At 36.8% G+C, this 21,698-nt stretch overlaps 2 long non-coding RNA genes across 3 annotated transcripts in view; one reads left to right on the plus strand and one right to left on the minus strand.

Annotated features, from left to right (window-relative positions):
- The window catches only part of LOC123615190 (uncharacterized), a 202,162-nt gene that overhangs the window by 76,264 nt on the left and 104,200 nt on the right, over positions 1 to 21,698 (plus strand). Inside the window, exon 3 of one of the 2 annotated variants that reach the window (XR_012504539.1) lies at positions 13,841 to 13,966. The exons of the other annotated variant lie outside the window; for it this stretch is intronic. This is a non-coding gene — a long non-coding RNA (uncharacterized LOC123615190). The remainder of the gene's footprint in view (positions 1 to 13,840; positions 13,967 to 21,698) is intronic. 2 annotated transcript variants of the gene reach the window in all.
- The window catches only part of LOC141576226 (uncharacterized), a 307,600-nt gene continuing 286,047 nt past the window's right edge, over positions 146 to 21,698 (minus strand). The window contains exon 4 of the long non-coding RNA XR_012504541.1: positions 146 to 292. This is a non-coding gene — a long non-coding RNA (uncharacterized LOC141576226). The remainder of the gene's footprint in view (positions 293 to 21,698) is intronic.

Consider the following 21,698-nt stretch of genomic DNA (forward strand, 5'->3'; position numbering starts at 1 on the left):
GATTACTCAGGAGAAGATCAATGGTTATGGAGAGTGAGTAACGTATTCCATGACAACAGCACAAAATACAAAACTAATTCTGCATCCTGGCATTCCAGGTCTGTTTCTGTGATTTACTTTTGTTGTGAAAATCACTTACTGATTTAGTTCCTGTTGCAGTAGTTATGAAACGAGGAGTGATTCTCAACCTTGCAGTACCCCAGATACAGCCGTGTACTATGCTCAGCTAGGAAGCGGAAAATGATGTTCTTTGTTCCACGTGACTGGTTGATCGGGGGCAGCAATATTGTGCCTGGCAAGACAAAGAAAACTATAGTGGTGGGGTTGCCACTTGAACAAGATCTCAGAGAGACTCCTCAATGCACTGGAGACCAGAGGTGAACAGCATACTAAGAGACCATCAGAGAGGAAGGATTACTGTTTAATAGTTAAGACTAAATTGCCAGATAGGCATACCTGCTTCCTCAAACTGCTTTGCAGTTATGACAACGCTGTGAACATAATGTTGGTACATGGGCATAAGCTGAGGGCTTTAGGAAAGGTTTTGACTTTCCTGATGCAGGTGCTGCCCCTTCCGCCTTCTGCCTGTCTTGTACGTGGGAATGCTGTGTGGACGGTATCAGCCGTGTTGCCACTGTGAGGCAGCAAGCTTGTGGATAAAAGCCAAGGGAAGAGAGAAAGGGTCTGGCTTGGTCCTCGATGGTGTCACTGAACCACCAAACCAGCCCTGGAGCACTTGACCCTGGACATTTTGTGTGTGTGTGTGTGCATGAGTAATGAGGCACAAAAATTATCTAGTTTAAATCATTAGGTTTTCTGTTATACATCACCAAGCACAATTGTAACTTCGTATGTTGGAGGACACCTCTGCATAGGTTCCTGTCGTTTCTTCAAGCAGAGACTCTGACAGCTTTGCTCTAGACTCTCTTTTCAAGGATGCTTGTATAGCAAATAGCCTTGAAAGGTACACATAGTAAATCCTCCCATAATAAAGGGAGGTTTGTTTACTGTTCAAGATAACAAAATAATGCTTCCTTCTGGAACAAAGTTCAAATACTGTCTATTATAAAAAGCTCAGGCTTTTTACGCTTGGGGTTCCTGTCTTGTAACAAAACCCACTATGTGTGCAGGTGTTACCTGGTATCGATGGTTCAGGCTGCTGTAACCAGATACCACAGATGGGGTGGCTTAAACAACAGACATGTATTTCTCAGTTTTCAGAGGCTGAGAACTCAACGAGCAGGTGGCTTCAGATTCAATGCCTTCCGAGGGCCCTCTTCCTGGTTTACAGAGCTGCCACCCTGCAGGATCCTCACCTCTCACGTGGCGAAGAGGGAGAGAGCTTTGGTTTTTTTCTCTTCTTATAAGGGCACTGCTCTCATCATGGAGGTTCTACTCTTATGACCCCATCTAAACCTAATTACTGCCTGAAGTCCCCACCTCCGAATCATTATCACTGTGGGGGTTAGGGCTTCAAGATAAGAATGTAGAGGAGATAAAAACATTCAGCCCATAGCCCCTGGCCCTATTCATAAGGTTCTGTGGGAATGGAGGTTAGGACAGCTGGTGAAAATGCTCAGACCTTGACTACTGCTACTGTTTTGAGAAAAAGTACTTCGTCTCAGACCCAGGAGTCTTTTATCTTCTGCCTGCATCCATGAAAGTGTGGCAGTATTATTTGTTAGTTTACAAGTAGGGTTAAACATCAGACCTTGGGCAGTTCTCAACAAGAAGATTTTTTTTCTTCCAGTTTATGGGTACATAACCGACATACAGCCCTGTGTAAAGGTGTACAGCATAATGATTTGACCCACATACATGAAATCATCATGAAATGATTACCACAATAAGTTTAGTGAACATGTCATTTCATATAGATAAACAATTAAAATAAAAAATTTCCTTGTGATGGGAACTCTTAGGATTTATTCTCTGAACAGCTTTCATGTGGATAACATGCAGCAGGGTTAATTATGTTAATCTTGTACATTACATCCTTAGGACTTAGTTATAACTGGAAGTTTGTACCTTTTGAGCACCTTCATCCAGTTCCCCGTCCCCACATCTTTTGCCTCTGGTAACCACAAATCTTATCTTTTTGGAAGTAAAATTGACCTTCAACACTGTTCTAGGTGCACAACATAGTGATTCAGTATTTCTATACATTACAAAATGATCATGATGGATAAGTGTAGTTACCATGTGTCACCATAGAAAGAGATGATGTTTTTATTGACTATATTTCCCACTCTGCTCATATCATCCCCAGGACTCACTTATTTTGCAACTAGCAGTTTGTGCCTTTTAATTTCTCTTACCTATTTCACTCATCTGCCAACCCCCCTACCCCTGGGCAACCGCCTGTTTGTTTCTGTGTCTATGATTCTGTTTCTATTATGTTTGCTCATTTGTTGTGTTTTTCAGATTCTGTCTGACTAATTTTATTTAGGATAATACCTTCTAGGTCCATCCATGTTGTCACAAATCACATTATTTCATTCTTTTTTATCCATTCGTCAATTGATGGGCACTTGGGTTGCTTCCATATCCTGGCTATTGTGAATAATGCTACAATGAACATAGGGGTGCATACGTGTATCTTTTGAAACTAAACTTTTGTTTTCTTCAGGTAAATATTCAGGACTTGAATTGCTGGATTGTATGAGAGATCTTTTAAAAATTTTTTGAAGAATCTTCATACTGTTTTCCTGTTGCTGCACTGATTTATATTCCTGTCAACAGTGCAAAAGGGTTCCCTCTTCCTTACATCCTTGCTAACACTTGTTATTTCTTGTGTTTTTGACAATAGCCATTCTGAAAAGTATTTCATTGTGGTTTTGATTTGCGTTTCCCTGATGATTAGTAATTTTGGGCATCTTTTTATGTACCTGTTGGCCATCTATATGTCTTCTTTGGAAAAAAATGTCTATGCAAGCCTTCTGTCGGTTTTTTTAATTGGGTTGTTTTTGATAGAGCTTTATGAGCTGTTAGTATATTTTGGATGTTAACCCCTTATCAGTCATATCCTTTGTAAATGTTTTCTCCCATTAGGTGGATTGTCTTTGTGTTTTGTTGATGATTTCCTTTGATGCGCAAAAGTTTTTAAGTATAATTAGGTCCCATTTGTTTATTTTTGCTTTTGTTTCTTTCACTTTAGGAGGCAGATCAAAAAAAAATTCCTATGACTTATATCAAAGGGCATTCTGTCTGTATTTTCTTCTAGGCATTTTATAGTATATGGTCTTACATACATATTTTTAACCCATTTTGAGTTTACTTTTGCATGTGGTGTGAGAAAAATTCTACTTTCATTCTTTTACGTGTAGCTGTCCAGTTGTCCCCACACTACTTATTGAAGAGATTATCTTCTCTCCATTCTATATTCTTGCCTCCTTTGTTGTAGATTAATTGACCATAAGTGCATGGGTGCGTTTCTGGGCTCTCTGTTCTGTTCCATTGATCTCTGGGTCTGTTTTTGTGCCAGTACTGTATTGTGTAGCTTCATAGTATAGTCTGAAGTCAGGGGGCTTGATTCCTTCAGCTCTGTTCTTCTTTCTCAGTATTGTTTTGATTATTCAGATTCTTTTGTATTGGCATACAAATTTTAAAATTATTGTAGTTCTGTGAAAAATGACACCAGCAATTTGATAGGGATTCCATTCAATCTTTAGATTGCCTTAGGTAGTAAAATCATTTTCAAAATGTTAATTTTTCCAATTCATGTACACAGTATATCTTTACATTTGTTTGTATCATCTTCTGTTTCTTTCATCAGTATATTATAGTTTTCCAAGTTCAGGTTTTTCACTTCTTCAGGTAGGTTCATTCCTAAGTATTTTATTCTCTTTGATGTGTTTTAAAGTGGGATTGTTTCTTTAATTTCTCTTTCTGATAGTTTGTTGTTAGTGTAAAGAAATGCAACCAATTTTCATATATTAATTTTGTATCTCACAACTTTGCTGAATTCATTGAGCTCTAGTAGTTTTTTGGTGGTGTCTTTAGAATTTTCTATGTATGATATCATGTTATCTGGAAACAGTGACAGTTTTATGGTGCCTTTTATTTCTTCTTCTTGTCTGATTAGAAGTGGCAAGAGTGGCATCCTTGTCTTGTTCCTATTCCTAAAGGAAATGCTTTCACTTTTCACCACTGAGTATAGTGTTGGCTGTAGGCTTGTCATATACAACCTTTATTATGTTATGTTCCGTCTGTGCCCACTTTGTTGAGTTTTTAAAATCAGGAATGGATGTCGACAAATTGATTTTGAATGGAGTAGTCAAAATCAGTATGCACATGAATTCCATAGGTAAATATTATACATACTCCCTACATATAAGCTAAAATGCCAAATAAATGATAGCCTTTATTTATTTATATTGAAGTCAGTCAGTTACAGTGTCAATTTCTGCTGTACAGCACAATGTCCCAGTCATGCATATATTCGTTTTCACATTCTTTTTCATTAAAAGTTACTATAAGATATTGAACACAGTTCCCTGTGCTATATAGAAGAAATGTTTTTTTTAAAAATCTATTTCTATATATAGTGCCTAACATTTGTAAATCTCAAACTCCCAAATGTATCCCTTCCCACCTCCTTTCCCTGGTAACCATAAGATTGTTTACTATGTCTGTGAGTCTTTCTGTTTTGTAGATGATTTCATAGTGTCCTCTTTTTTCTCTCTCCTTTTTTTTTTTTTTTTAAGATTCCACATAAGAGTGATGTCATGGTATTTTTCTTTCTTTTCTGGACTACTTCACTTAGAATGACAATCTTTAGGTCCATGTTGTTGCAAATGGCATTATTTTATGGTTTCTTATGGCTGAGTAGGTATTCCATTGTATATATATACCACAACTTCTTTAACCAGTCATCTGTTGATGGACATTTGGGTTGTTTCCATGTCTTGGCTATTGTAAATAGTGCTGCTATGAACATTAGGGTGCATGTATCTTTTCAAATTAGAGTTCCCTCTGGATATATGCCCAGGAGTGGGATTGCTGGATCATATGGTAAGTCTATTTTCCATAACAGCTACACCAAACTACATTCCTGCCAACACCGTGAGAGGGTTCCTTTTCTCTCCAGACTCTCCAGCATTTGTTTGTGGACTTTTGAATGATGGTGTCAGGTTGATACCTCATTGTAGTTTTGATTTGCATTTCTCTGATAATTAGCAATATTGAGCATTTTTTCATGTGCCTATTGGCCATTTGTATGTCTTCATTGGAGAATTCCTCTTTTAGGTCTTCTGCCCATTTTTGGATTGGGTTGCTTGTTTTTTTTCCTTATTAAGTTGTACGAGCTGTTTATATATCCTGGAAATTAAGCCCTTCTCAGTCTCATCTTTTTGAAAATATCTTCACCCATTCCATAGGTTGTCTGTTTGTTTTACTTATGGTTCCCTTTGCTGTGCAAAAGTTTTAAGTTTAATTAGGTCACATTTGGTTATTATTGCTTTTATTTCTATTGCTTGGGTAGACTGCCCTAGGAGAATATTGCTGAGATGTGAGATAATGCTTTGCCTGTTTTCTTCTAGGAGGTTTATAATGTCTTATGTTTAAATCTTTAAGCCATTTTGAGTTTATTTTTGTGTATGTTTTGAGGGAGTAATCTAACTTCATTGATTTACATGCAGTTGTCCAGTTTTCCCAACACCATTTGCTGAAGAGACTGTCTTTATTCCACTGTATGCTCTTGCTTCCTTTGTCAAAGATTAATTGACCAAAAGTTTGTGGTTTCATTTCTGGGCTCTCTATTCTATTCCATTGATCCATATGTCTGCTTTTGTACCAAGACCATCCTGTTTTGATTACTGTAGCTCTGTAGTATTGTCTGAAGTCTGGAAGAATTATTCCTCCAGTATCATTCTTTTTTCTTCAATATTGCTTTGGCAATTTTGGGTCTTTCGTGAGTCCATGTAAATTTTAGGATTATTTTTTCTAATTCTGTGAAAAATGTCCTGGGTAATTTGATAGGGATCACATTAAGTCTGTAGTCTGCTTTGGGTAGTATGGCCATTTTTAAAAATATTAATTCTTTCAATCCAAGAACATGGAATATCTTTCCTTTTCTTTAAGTCATCTTTAATTTCCTTAGTCAATGTTTTGTAGTTCTCTGCATATAAAAAAATACTGGTTTTTAATCAATGAAGAGACTTGCAGGTCAGCAGTGATCCAATAGAGTTCCCTCCATTGGTCAGAGGTGGAGATGAATCAGGGAAGGGAAATGGAGTATCTGAAGAGGGTAACTGAGGCACCCAAACCACTGTCCTACCAAGAGACCTCTGAAGTAATTTCTTTATTCATGTTGGAGTAGCAAAGGAGAGTCAACACATTACACATTTTTTTATCAGAAAGATTTTCACTTCAGAAAAGAAAGTATTGGTTATTCCTACTATGACTGATCCCAGTCAAAAAGAAATTTTGTTTGAACTCTACAGTATATGGGAGTGATGCTTAGAATCATTAATAAATACTGATTCCAAATGCAAATTTAGAGATCTATTAAATATTAAATCTAGGATAAATTCTGGGGATCATCCAAATCAATTTAGTGACTTTTTAAGTGGGAAACTTAATATCCAGAAATGTTTAGAGATTTGTCTGAAAACAGAAATAACATCACTGAACCTGTAAGAAACTGATATAAGTACATCTGGGAAGTTTTGAAAGTTAAACTCTCTTTCCTAGAAATGATGGATAAATTTATCGGTTTTTTCCAAGTAGAGAAATCATATTTCAAAAATTCTTAAGTCCTTTATAAATGCAGGGGCAAACAGGAGATCAAGCAAAAAAATAAGTCTTTATTTTGAAAATATCTCTGCAGCCTAAAAATAGAAGCTTTTCTCCAGGCAAAGGGAAGAATTCTAACTCCTAGAGAGCTAATAAGAACTTTAGAAGGAAATGATAATAGACACTCCAATTTCCATGGAACATGAAGGCCCCTCTAGCATTTGTGGACACTTGGCTTGTATTAAAAAATGTAATTCAGGGTTTCCTAAACTTTTCTCTTTCCCAGCTTTCCTTTCTTCTATCTCCTTTACCTTAGAGTAGTTATAAACATATGCTAAAGTATGCATTTCCAGTCTCTACTAGGTAAATAAAGGTTTTTTTTTCACATTCTTAATTTAAAACTTGGAGAAAACAACCACCCAACTTTCTCTTTTAAAAATCTTTTAAGTTGCTTTTGTCTTACATATAACACTTGACTAATTTTTTTTCTCTGTGTGTCAGAACACTTGGAGAAAGAAGATCTCCACCCTGTGTTAAAAAGGCTTTTAAAAGAGCTTAAAAATTAAGCTTAATTTCAAGCTGGTTGTGATTTCTGTAAACTCCTTCTTGTTTGTTTCATTTATAAGGAACTTGTGGAAATTTGCTTAAAGATGCAAGTGTCTAAGAGTCAGGACAAGCACTTGGTAGTGATAAAGCAATATTAAACTTCAGAAATGTGGATAGATTTTTTTTCTTTACAATAAGATCTTTGCTTAGAAATTGCTTGTGGTACCATGGACTTTAACATTTTGGATTCCATCTGAAGGACTATTATTGGAGAAATCAGAATGATCTCAATACAAGACTTACTTACTTATATCTTGCTCCTTAAGTTAAGTTAAGTAACAGTTTATTCTCAGTTTTGCACTCCTTTTTCAAGGACTCATTATTCCAACCTCCAGGTGTCTGTCAACATTTGCCGCCCCTTATTCTAATTCTAGTATATATCATGGTGAGATTGCACCACACTGAATCTGTTTTTCACACTTTAGGTTGAAAGATAGTCCTGAGGATGTTCCCTAGTTGAATTTTAACCATCAGTTAAATATTTTTCTAGCCTAAATTATGCAAAACTCAGATGATCTTCAGACCTAAATACAGTTTATTACAGGTTTGTATTCCCTGTTGGTGTTCATTGCTCGTGTCATAATTGCTTTTCCTTCTTGATTTATGGGGTTGAATGATGGTCATAATACCTAGTTATTTACAGAAATGAAGATAAAGTGGGAGAGGCTGATCATCTAAAAAGAAGAATCCATAATTAGGCTATAAAATAACTGGGATTGTTTACAGAGGAACTTTTGCCCAGATAAGAACTCAAAAGTTACCTATCTTTAAGTTTTTATTTATTCTCCTCTTATTAAAAAAAAAAAAAAAAAAAGCAACAACATAGCTCAGGACAGTAACGCTTCCTAGCTGTGCTGTTTTAATGATTTACTTGATCCAGCCCTAATTCCTGTGGAGAACGCAGGACTGCGCAGTTAGCATTGACTGAAGACTTCTTCATAAGGCAGAGGTGAAGGAGTAGGAAACGAACTCACAAACTGCCCTCCCTGACGCTAAAACTGTGCGCTGATTCTTTCTGACTGAGAAGTCCTGCAGCTTAACAACCCTCAAACTTTTCCATTACTTTCTCTCGTTCCTATATATATATATATATATATATATATATATATATATTTTTTTTTTTTTTTTTTTACTGAGAATAGCTTTAATCCAGAGGCTGTACCAGGAAGGAGATAACAGGCTGATAATCTCAGAATGATGCCGGGAAGATTCATTGAGGTTAAGGGGAATGTATCACCCTGTAAAATGCCCTGAGTGTTCTCACCTTTTCTGTTCCATCCAGTTTTTCTATAGAACCTCAAGACCCCAACCCCAAGACGGATTCACAGTTTCTAAGGCATTAGCCTGCTATGACTCCCCTTTGCCTGGGAAGCAGTAAAGCTGGTCTTTTCTGATTCTCCCAAAACTCTGCCTCCAAGTCTCAATCTAGCTATCAGCGTACCGAGGCTAGTTTTGTGGCAATAAAGGGACAAAACATTTTCCTACAAAGTTGACCCTACTGTGATTTATACTGACTCCTCTTTTTCCTTCTCATACAGTTTCCTTTCAGGCTCCCCTACTTAATACAACCTACATGGTCATTGTATCAAATCACACAATTATTTTATTGTAGTTTGAATCAAATTCAGGATAAAAGTTGCATAGATTTTTGATACAAGAAAATATGGACATGAGATACTGTCATTTATATAGTTGTGGCATTTCAGGAACAAAGAAATCAAATACCTGGTCACGGAATCAATCATAGCATCTCACGTTACTCAGTGAGCTTAGCTCAGTTTGGAAGTATAATTCCATTTATATACGTTCTCTTTAAGTCGCTTTCAGGTGTCAGCACTTTCCATGCTATATAATCTGGAGTCATTCTCCTTCCTTATTTAGTCTCCCAACTTTCATACCAAAGTGAGATTCATACATTCTAGAGATAAATATTTGTTATTGTATAAATAAATAATGTTGAACTCCAGCTATGTGCCAGGCATTCTGCCAGGTGCTCAGAATCCAAAGGTGAGCAAAACAGATTTGATCCGACCAAAAGCTGCAGTCTGGGGTGGACAATCAATCAAATAATCCCATAAATAAGTAATTATTCACAACAAAGTATGTTGTGAAACATATCTTGAAGGAAAATACAGATACTCTTCAGGCTAGGGAGTGAGGATATGATGCGTGAGCTGACATCTGAAAGGTGAAGTATCAACAGGCTGGATGGGGGAGAAGGAACGTTAGGCAGATAGAACGTAATATTCTCGTCACAGATGAAGAGAGAGGGTGGCTTATTCAAGGAATGGAGAGAGGCAGGGACCAGAATGTTCAGGTCCCTGAGATTCTTTTTTTTTTTTTTTTAACATTTTTTATTGATTTATAATCATTTTACAATGTTGTGTCCAATTCCAGTGTAGAGCACAATTTTTCAATTATACATCAACATATATATATTCATTGTGACATTCCTTTCTCTGTGAGCTACCATAAGATCTTATATATATTTCCCTGTGCTATACAGTATAATCTTGTCTATCTATTCTACAATTTTGAAATCCCAGACTATCTCTTCCCACCCTCCACCCCCTTGGCAACCACAAGTCTATATTCTATGTCTATGAGTCTATTTCTGTTCTGTATTTATGCTTTGCTTGTTGTTGTTGTTGTTGCTTTTAGATTCCACATATGAGTGATCTCATATGGTATTTTTCTTTCTCTTTCTGGCTTACTTCACTTAGAATGACATTCTCCAGGAGCATCCATGTTGCTGCAAATGGCATTATGTTGTCAGTTTTTATGGCTCAGTAGTATTCCATTGTATAAATATACCACCTCTTCTTTATCCAGGCATCTGTTGATGGACATTTAGGCTGTTTCCATGCCTTGGCTATTGTAAATAATGCTGCTATGAACATTGGGGTGCAGGTGTCATCCTGAAGTAGGGTTCCTTCTGGATATAAGCCCAGGAGCGGGATTCCTGGGTCATATGGTAAGTCTATTCCTAGTCTTTTGAGGAATCTCCATACTGTTTTCCACAGTGGCTGCACCAAACTGCATTCCCACCAGCAGTGTAGGAGGGTTCCCTTTTGTCCAGAGCCTCTCCAGCATTTGTCATTTGTGGACTTTTGAATGATGGCCATTCTGACTGGTGTGAAGTGATACCTCATTGTAGTTTTGATTTGCACTTCTCTGATAATTAGTGATATTGAGCATTTTTTCATGTGCCTTTTGATCATTTGTATGTCTTCCTTAGAGAATTGCTTGTTTAGGTCTTCTGCCCATTTTTGGATTGGGTGGTTTATTTTCTTCTTATTGAGTCATATGAGCTGCTTATATATTCTGGAGATCAAGCCTTTGTCGGTTTCATTTGCAAAAATTTTTTCGCATTCCGTAGGTTGTCTTTTTGTTTTACTTATGGTTTCCTATGCTGTGCAGAAGCTTCTAAGTTTCATTAGGTCCCATTTGTTTATTCTTTCTTTTATTTCTTCTAGGAGAAAACTTTTGAGATGTATGTCAGATAATGTTTTGCCTATATTTTGCTCTAGGAGGTTTATTGTATCTTGTCTTATGTTTAAATCAGGGGTTTTCCTTAGGCTAAGATTATCTTAAGAATAATGAGAACCTTTTGCAGAGGTAAAAATGGGAAAATACTTTCTCTGCTTCTGTTTTGCTCCTCTCTAATTCATCACCTTTTTTAAGCAAATGAAATTCTACTTTGTTAGTTACACATCTATTGAGAAAGTCAAGAGAGTTGATGCGAGTGTGGACCAGGATGGGGGTGGCAGAGAGGACAAGACATTGACATAGGTTAGTGGTATTTGATTATTAAAATGGAATAGATTTTTAGGGCAGTTGAAAAGTTCTCGTACTTGGTTTCTGGAGAAAGCCTTTTTTTTTTTTTTTTTTTTTTTTTGGTTTAGGTGTGAAATGTCTTCCCAGATTTCCTAAACTCTGACTTTATTAAAAAAGGTACTCAGAGCATGTTTAGCCTTTTGAGCTACCAATCTATTCACTCAGATTTTTATCCATGTCTTTACTTTTAAGTAATGACATTATTTCTAAAACCTATACCAGCTTACATGTTTATGCTGAAACAGGCACTGTGAGATGCTTATCTTTAAGTATAAATAGACATAAGCATTTGGGATGGTAACTGGTACTATGTCTCATGAATCTGAAACATGCTTATTCTTTATGCCTAGTAATTTCTCAATTGGGAGACCATACTAAAGAAAAAATTCTAAAGTAATGAAGGCCTCTGTGGACAAAGATGTCCACTAATGCATTATTCCCTAATAGTAAAAAAGAAGCAACTACTTACATATTCACATACAGGGAAAAGATTAATTGAATGTTAATTGTGAAAAATTATTAAAAAGTATAATGGAAATAACATGTCAATAATCAGAAACATAATTTTTAAGGACCAGTATGTCAGCAACTCTATTCATATTATTTCCTAATTAAAATATCATATTTATATTTTAATGCTTCTCCTTCAGTCTGTGGTTTCTCAAGGATTGGATGGTCAAGTCTTAAGTATAAAATAACCTGGTAAGAATATTTTATAAGCCATAAAACAGTAGGCATTGATAAATGTACATCTCAGTTTGATGGCTCAAGCTGTGTCAGTCACAAAGTCTAAGATATGCTGGAGGCAAACAGGTATTCATGCAATGTATGAGTGCCGAATGGATTCTGTGGGAAGGCCAAATAAAAGACACTTCTACCCTGATAACAATCCCTGGTTCTGTAAGGATCCCTGCCTTAACCCTCACCTCACCTGAGGTAGGTACCACATGCAAACTATTCATTCCACAAAGGTAAAGCTGGAGTACACAAACTGGTTGAGGGTCAGCAAGGATGAGTGGGGGCAACAGGAAGAGGATGAGGTATTATGGTATTTTGCACAGAGCATAATGCATCCCATCCATGTGCTAATGGATCCACTGGGATTTTTTTTTTTTTTTAATAGAGCTCTTTGGGGAAGATAAGGTATAAAAAATTGAGAGTTAACTTAATACAGGGAGTTTCTATTGTTTCTGTTAAGACATGCAAATGAGCACTGCTTTAAAACCCCATCACTGTGGACCACAGATTAAAGCACAGAATGGAGATATGTCAAGGCTAATAAAGTAGTAAGTGAGCTAATCAGAGAAATACGGTGGCTATAAGATGGAAGTCAGTAGAACTAGAAAAGATGGTAATAAAGTAAAAGAACTTGAAAAATAGATTTTCTAGACATGTCTAATACACAACTTTATCCCTAAGGACTCAGAGTAGAGAGGATTTTTTCCTCTGCTCTCAGCCTTATGGTATCCGTGGTAGGAGGAACCTGGGGAAATGAATTACACAGTCATTGTATCACCCTAATTCCTTCTTCATTTTACCCTGTCGAGCTGTTATAGACCCTCAGGTCAATAACGAAGGCGTTCAAAAGGGAAGAAACCTACTGTATCTGTTTTTTCTTTGTAACACTTGCTTCAATTTGAAATTACATAGTATTTGTCTGTTTAATGTCTGAATCCTCCATTGGACTGTAAGCTCCATGGGGTCAGATGTCTTGTGTACCATTTTACAGCCTCTGGCCAACAGAGTGGTGCTATCATATTGAATGGGTAGAGTAGTCTTATGTGGTATAAGATAATTTTGGCTGCAGACAGGGGAGGGAGAGCTGGACACTCGAGGCCATGAATGGGAATTTTTTACTCTATATAAATTATACCTCAAAAATTCAGAATATAGAAAATATAGGACTTATAAAATGTTAAAATGTCTGAATAAATGGTAAAATGTATGTACAACCTCTGTTTTTGAAAAGTATGACTAAATATATACATTTTCAAATTAATCAATTCTGCCAGAATGGGAATTTTTTACATAGCACTATCTGTGCTGGCAATGCTCTACTTCCAAATGGAGTGGAAAGGTCTGGGCAGAAGGCAGACAGAAGCCCCCAGCAACGTGAAGGCCGGAGATAGCCATCTCAGAAAAACATCCTTAGCAAACAGCTAAAGCAATGGTTACAGAAAGCTGGTCTGTTTAGAGAGTAAAGATCACTTGGAAACAGGGAAGAGGAGTGAGAAGCAACCACAAACCTATTCTTGGTGGGGTCTGTTGGAACGGAGTTTTAAGTAAAAGCTCTGCTGAGCACATGTATGCCATATCCCGAAGGCTGTAGTAAAAGTCTTATATCCCACAGCAAAAGAGGAAATGTGTCTGTGTTAAAATGACTAAATTTTAAAATTCTGCAATTGAAGGTGTATGAGAACTGGTTGCAAGTTACATCCTAATGGTTAAACAACCTATAAATACAAGGGATTTACAGATTTGTGTATGAATGTGTGTGTGTGCATGTATAGCTAGTGTGGACTGTAAATGAATGACACTGAAAAATAATGATTCTTATTCTTTCCCCTCATTCACACCTGTATTAGAGTTCTCCATAGAAACATAATCCATAGGGTTCCATTGGTGGATCTATAGACCTGTTAATTTATTTACTTATTTTAAGGAATTAGCTCATAGGATTATGGAAGAATGTTAAGATGTACAGTTGGGGAACTGAAGACCCAGGAGAGCCGATGGTTAAGTTCTAGCCTGAAGGCAGAAGGAGACCTGTGGTCCAGCTCCAAGACAGGTAAGTGGAGGGAGCTCATTCTCCTTTACTGGTATTGTTCTAATCAGGTCTTCAACAGATTGGACGAGGCCCACCTCCACTGGGAAAGACAATCTTCCTTCCTCAAACTCCTGATTCAAATGCTAACTCACCCAGAAACACCCTCAGAACATTTAACTAGCTATCCTGGCACCCTGTGGCCCAGTCAAGTTGACACAAAATTAATCACCACAAAACTTTTATCTAGAGGGACATAAGGAAATGACCAAGATACTCTAATCCTGTGATTTTTATACCATCATTTTGCAGTTTTGGAATCAATAGTTGTACTCTTTTATTAGTAGCACACCAAAATATCCGTATCCCACCCCCCCAGCTAAGTAAAACACAACAGCCCAGCCAAATAACATTTTATGGCTGTAATATCCACAAGAGGTGGTATTTAATGATTCAGGCAGCCTGCCAGGAGATGAGAGGTGTTTACATTTATAAAGGGTTGCTAATGATTAGATTCAACGTTTGTCAGACTGTTTCACAAGCTAGGCTACTAGCTTATAATATTCAAATCGGGGATATTTGTATATTAATGAATAACATTCCAAAAAGTAGTGATTCCTTTACTGGAAAGAGTGAAGACTTTTTTAAATTAAGATTTTATAACTTAGTTATGTTCTAGTAGACACATCCCATTCAAAGCAGCAACCTTGATATAAGCAGAACTCTGTTGCTTGTGGTTTGGGGAGCAAATTTTGAAATTTGAGCACAGCTGTAAGTTATTTACAATCTTTTTTGCACTTAACCCATCACAATGTATACCCACAGTTTGCAAAAATAGAATGAAATTTCTTCTTCTGCCAGAATGGGAATTTTTTTTACATAGCACCAGTTCAACAGATGTAGATAGTCAATGGCCAAGACTTTGGTGGCAATCTACAGAAACAAGGTATTTTTGTCATGAGGACGTTAGTTTTTGGTTAGGTCAATCTCTATGCATTTGGTGCTCTTGAGTATATATAATGAGGATACTAAACCATAATTTCTGAGGCCTTTTGATTTTCAAGTATCCAGAGGAGAGAAATACAAGTTCTATCAATGAAATATTAGGAAATATTCATATAGAAATTACAATCTGTGCTCAGCATTGAAGAATGTGTAAGCTTTTAATGCACAGAAAACAGCTGCATAATCCTTCAATGAGTAATAGCTGGATGGAACTAAAACAAGTGGAAATGCTAGTTGGGAAAGGAGCAAGTTATCTGTATTAAAGGCTCTTGATAAGATTATTAATTACTTTAATTTCTCAACATTGTCTTTTAATTACTTCATGCACGTTAAACCATTCAGATCTAGTGATGCTATTTATTTTGGCACTAACTCATATTCCACTGTATATGTGCACTGTGGTTTTGATTCTCTATCTCTTTATTGACAGCTATTTGCATTGTTTTCATTTTCCCCTGTTACAAACAATGCTGAGGTATGTCCCTGTGCATACATCTTACATGCATGTGTGAGAGTATGCTGAGGAATGGAACTGCTGGGTTGTAGGATATGCTTATTTTCAGCTTGAAGAGACATTGCCAAATTGCCCTTCAAAACCAGTATATACTCCCACCAGCTGTGGATGAGATTTTCATTCTCATATCCTCATGTGATTTGGCATTACTATAACTTTTGCCAAAATAATGGGTTTGAAGTGACATCTTGTTTTGTTTTGCAATTTTCCCAACCACTGATGCTGTCTGTTTTCTTCTTTGCCCAGTTTTTTTTTTCCTTTCTTGACTTACGCATACCTACATCCTTTGCCCATTTACTAATGGATTATTTGTCATATTCTTATTGATTGATAGGAATTTGAATTTTTTTCTACTGCCTGTAGTGCATATTGGTTGTATTTTTCAGTTTATTTCTCTTCTTTTAATGTTATGGTCCCTTTTTGCTGTAGAAGTTTTAAATATTATAGGCAGATTATGATTTATGTTTTTTTCACGCAAAATATTCCCTGCCCAAATGTTATAATAATATAGTTTTAAAGTTTTTCTTTCGTGTTTAGGTTTATATCATATACGTAGTAGTTTTGTGCATGTTTTGACTCAAGCATCTAATTTTATAATGGAAACGGATTGCTCTGACACTGTCTACTGAGTAATACCTCTCCCTCTCTGATTTTCAATACCTTCTCCAGTATATATATATATATATATCCCACAAAGACTTTAGTCTCTTCTTGAGTACTGTGTTTTCCTTTTGATCTGTCTTTCCCTGAGCCAATAGCACACATTTTAATTACTACAGCTTTACCATGTCTTGATATCTAATTAAAGGAAGTGACCCCAGCCTGTGCTCCTTCAAAATACCATACTTAATCTAGTCTTTAGCTCTTCCATATAAATGTAAGAAATTGCTTGAGACATTACAAGGAATTTTGATTATAATTGTACTGAATTTTGTGATTAATTTGAAAATGCATACATTTAGACATACTTTTCAAAAACAGAGGTGGTACATATGTTTTACCACTTATTCAGACATTTTAACACTTTATAAGTCCTATGTTTTCTATATTCTAAGTTGGGTTTTTGAGGTATAATTTATATAGAGTAAAATACACCCTTTAGCTGTGTAGTTCTTTGAATTTTTGACAAATGTATAAAGTCATGTAACCATTGTCTCAGAATATAGAACATTTCCATCACTTCCTAAAGTTTGTGGCTAACCTGCTCCTCCACCACTAGCTCCCGTAACCACTGATCTGATGACTGTCCCTATAATTTTACCTTTACCCAAATAACATAAATAATGGAATCATACTATGGGTTTGACTTTCTTCAGGTAACACAATGCTTTTAAGATATATCCATGTTGTTTTATGTATGGGGAAATTTGCTCTTTTTTAGTACTGAGTAGTAGTCCATTGAATGGACATACCCTATTTATCTATTCACCTGCTGATGAATATTTGGGTTGTTTCCAGCTTGAATGATTACGGATAAAGCAGTCAGAAATATTCACTCACAGGTTTTGTGTGGACATAACTCTTCAATTTTCTTGGATAAATACCTAGGTATTGACTCACTGGATTATATGGTAAGAGTATTTTTAACTTCATAAAAAAAATTTATAGTCATCATATGTACTTTCTAGATTTTTACTTCATATTGTAGTGTATTTACTAAGATAATTTTTTCACTGCAGAATATGCCCCTTCAACATATTAGGCATCTGGCAATATGTTAACAAAATGTGTTGGCTTTAATTTTATCTCAGGTCAGCTAAGATAATGATAATGCCAGGAGGTTTGAATCAAAAAGAAATGAAAAGTACTAAGATTATTTTTAGTACATCTGGAGTTAAGTCTTAGCTTTGTACCTCTTGATATGCTTTTGAGTGATCCATTTTAACTTTTAAAGTTTTAGTTTTATAATATTTTAAATGGAAACAGTAATAACTGATTTTTCTGAATTGTTTAAGATAGAACAAAGGAGAGATTGCAATGGTAGTACTGTACAAATAGGAGTCAGTGGTGGTGAATTTCTTCCCTTCTTATTTTAAAACTATATGGAAAATGAGACTCTCTGATCAGATTACATAGGGAAGAGAATTTCCAGGATAAACCATTTCCTCTACTAGTTAAATTTAATTTGGTATAAAACTTAGCTATTAAAAAGCTTAATAATAATTATCATAAGATATACCACATGTATTCAGAACAAGACAGGTAACATTGAAGCCTTTACATTTTCGTATCTTGCTCTGCTTTGTATATATCATTTTGTTAATTGCTTTGCTCATTTATGGGGAAAAACGCATAAGAAATATCCAAGTACAAGACAGTGCACAAGCCACTCTAGAAGACAAGATTTTTTCCTGGATTCTCTGAGCAGCAGACCCCAAGATGGGATAGAGCATTATTAAGGAAATGATTGTGAGTTAGAAAAGGCAAGGGAACCAGAAATTGGAAAAGCTATGAAAAATAATATCACAAAGATGGCGACATCAGTCATTCCTGACTTTGCTCTTCCTCGTAAGAGCAGCTAACAACCATGCCTGGACAAGACGCCATTTAAATCATCCTAGAACTTGGACTTGAAGCAGCTCTCTTCACCATAGGCACTGGGACAGACTGCATTAAGAGGGTAAGGGGAACACCTACACCATGATGACACTGCCCCCTCTCAGGCCTGCACAGCATCACACCAAGAGTTCTCCCCTGAATCCATGGTTCCTCTAGTGAGGAGGAGATCCCATAGGTGACGTCACACTCTTACATCATTGTGGATTGCTTTGTTGTAGCCTCCACTCTGATTTCTCCCCACAGGGATCACAGAGGAATGTGTGGGGCTCAACCACAGGGAACCTGATGGACACTGAGAAGCAGGGAGAGGAGGCTTCCAACAACAAGCTGAGTTCCGACCTGAAGGGCTTAAGTAGTCCCAGTAAGTGGCTTTGCTCATCTGCACGACCAAGTCAAGGAAAGAGTCTGACCAAGGAAATTGGAGGGGTGCAGGTCTGCTTAATTCAGGTCCCTGAGTTTAGGTTTGCCGGTCCTAGAGCTTGGTCTGTCCACAGCCAGGCACGAGGCTGAGTCACAGCCCCACCTGCAGGGGAGCATGGCCCTGAATCGCATCTGACAGGAAGGGCTGGTGAGAACACTTGGAAGATACATAAGAGTTGCTGGGTTAAGAGGCAGGACAGAACAGAGCCAGTACCAGGTGTGGAGGAGATCCCTTTCTATAACCAGGTAGGGGAATTAATTCATAGCTCTATCAGCTACAAATCAGAGCTCCCAGCTCCTCCCAATTAGAAAAACTTGGGGAAAAATTTTAGAGTTGCCTGAAGTAGACCCTCATCACCCTAAGCAGACAGGAGCCAGAGTCAGTCCTGCCCACTGCAGAGTATGGTCCCCATAGCCAAGCCAGTGGCCTTGTTCAACCAGGGAACTTGGAGCATGGATTGGCTTGAGTCAGGATCACAAAGAGAATTAGCCTTGAAGCTGCACTCAGGCAGGGAAACTAATCTGTAACTTATTGCTGAGCATAGCCTTCAGATCACCTAACAGGGGAACCTTACCAGAACACACAAGAAGCTGTGTAGCCCTGATTACAGTGGCACTTAGAGCACAGCCAAGGTTGAACCCGTCTGCAGAGCAAAACCAGTGGCCTCACCTGACACAGCTATACAGGTACATTTTTGCCTGACTCAGGTCCCCAAGCAATCAATGCCAGGCCCTGAGTTGCGTTCTGCTGCCCTGCCAAGCTACTCGTAACCCTACTTATTGCTGAATATCGTAGTACCCGGTCCCCGCAGTTAGTAAGCCTCACCAGAGACCAGACCACTACAAAGCCAAGCCTGCAGTTACATTTGGGCAGGGAACAAAGCCAGCAGTTCTAGCCAGTGGCACACCACCCCCCTCCAAACCTCCAAGCTTAAACAGCTGCTTTGCTCAAAAATAGAACCTAATAGCAGGCTCAGCCTGCCCAAGGATGTTAGCAAAAGACATGTCCAGAAACCCAGACTGGACTTACTGGTGAAGAATGGTCTATGGCAAAAAGAACCTACAAAGTCTGGAAGCAAAAACTACTTATTCAGATGCATAGATATTGATGTAAGGAATCAAGGATCATGAAAAATCAGGTAATTATGACACTACCAAAGGAAACTAATAGAGCTCTAATTACTGATTCTAAAGAAATGAAGATCAATGAACTGTCAGACAGGGAATTGGGAATAATTCTCTTTAAAATGTTAAGTGAACTCCAGGAACACAGACAAATTAGGAAAATGACAAATAGAAACCAAGAAAAAAACCCCCAAAATCCTAGTGCTAAAAAAAATACAATAACTGACCTAAGAATTCAATAGAGAGCTTCAAAAGCAGATTCAATCATCAGAAGGAAGAATCAGCAACCTGAAAGATAGGATATTTGACAATATCCAGTCAGAGGACACACAAAAAAGACTTCTAAAAGCTTACAGGGCTTATAGGACATGATGAAAAGAAAGTCACATTATGAGAATCCTAAAAAGAGGAGAAAGGAACACAAAGTATATTTAGAGCAATAATGGTTGAAAACTTCCTAAACCTAGGAGAGAAATAGCCATCCAGGTCCAAGATGCTGAAAAGACACACTGAGACACACAATTAAATTGTCAAAACTCAAAGACAAAGGCTTTTAAAAGCAGTAAGATATATACAAGGGAACCTTCATAAGACTATCAGTGAATTTCTTAACAGACACTTTTCAGGCAAGAAAAAAAAAATGGGATGATATATTAAGGATACTGAAAGAGAAAACTTGGCAGACAAGGATACTATACATCCAGTGAAGCTGTCTTTCAGAGATGAAGGTGGCATAAAGACTTTTCCTGAACAAACAAATGCTTAGCGAATTTACCACAACTAGACCTACCTTACAGGAAATGCCAAAGAGTTCTTTGGAAATAAAAAAGACACTGACATCATAAAAATATGAAGAGGGAGTGTAAAATTCACTGGTGATGGTAAATAAATACTCAAAGTTGGATTTTTTAATGGGGTAATGGTGGTTTGTAATTCATTTACAACTCTGATTCAAAAGTTGAAAAACAAATGTAACAATGATAATAAGTACAATAACCTTTTATCAGCTGCACAATATAAACGATGTTAATTGTAGCATCAGTAAACCTAAGCTGTGAAGGGAAGAAGTAACAGTGTAAGGCTTAGCAATTCTGTTGAACTTAAATTGTTACTAGTTTAAAACAGGGAGTTATAATTCTAAGATATTTTCGGTAAGCCTCATGGTAACCACAAGGGAAAAACCTATAGTAATTACACGAAATAATATGATATAAAAGTCAAAGCATACTGGTACCACAAGATATCAAATGAAAAAAAAAATCAAGATAAAAGCTTCTGAACAACCAGAAACTAGCAACAGTAAGTTCTTACTTATTAAATTATTAAATTACTTTAAACCTAAATAGATTAAATTCCCCAGTCAAAAGACATAGACTGACTGAATGGATATAAAAGCTAGATCCAACAATATGCCACCTACAAATGACTTTCTTTAGCCTTAAAGACAGACATAAACAGTGAAGGGACAGAAAAACATATTTCTAGTAAAATGGTCACCAAAAAAAGGATAGCTATACTTATATGAGAAAAAGAGTTTAAACTAAACATGGTAAAAAGAGACAAAGAAGGTATTATATAATGATAAAGGGGCCACTACATGAAGATGTAACAATTTTAACTATTTACAAGCCCACCATCAGAGCACCTAAATATATAAAGCAAAAACTAACAGAGAATGAGAGAAATGAAGAGCAATATAATAATGGCAGGGAACTTCAATACAATACTAGATAGATCCTTCAGACTAAGAATCAATAAGGAGAGAGTGGGTATGATCAACACTACAGACCATATACAACTCATTCTATTTGACAACAGCAAAATATACATTCTTAAGTGCACATGAACATATTCTGGGATACACCACAAGTCTTAGCAAATTCAAGACGGCCGAAATCATAATCAAGTATCTTCTCTGCCCACAGTGGTATGAAACTAGAAATAAATAACAAGAGGAAAATTAAAATTTATTAATATCTGGACATTAACCACTCTCCTAAACAACTAATGGACCAAAGAAGAAATTCAAGGGGAAATAATAAAGTAACTAGAGATATGAAAATGGAAGCACTACATACCAAAACTTATGGGATGCAGCAAAAGAAGTTCTAAGACGAACTTCATGGTAATAAA

Source organism: Camelus bactrianus, chromosome 3, assembly GCF_048773025.1.
Source record: "Camelus bactrianus isolate YW-2024 breed Bactrian camel chromosome 3, ASM4877302v1, whole genome shotgun sequence".
Classification (NCBI taxonomy): Eukaryota; Metazoa; Chordata; class Mammalia; order Artiodactyla; family Camelidae; genus Camelus; species Camelus bactrianus.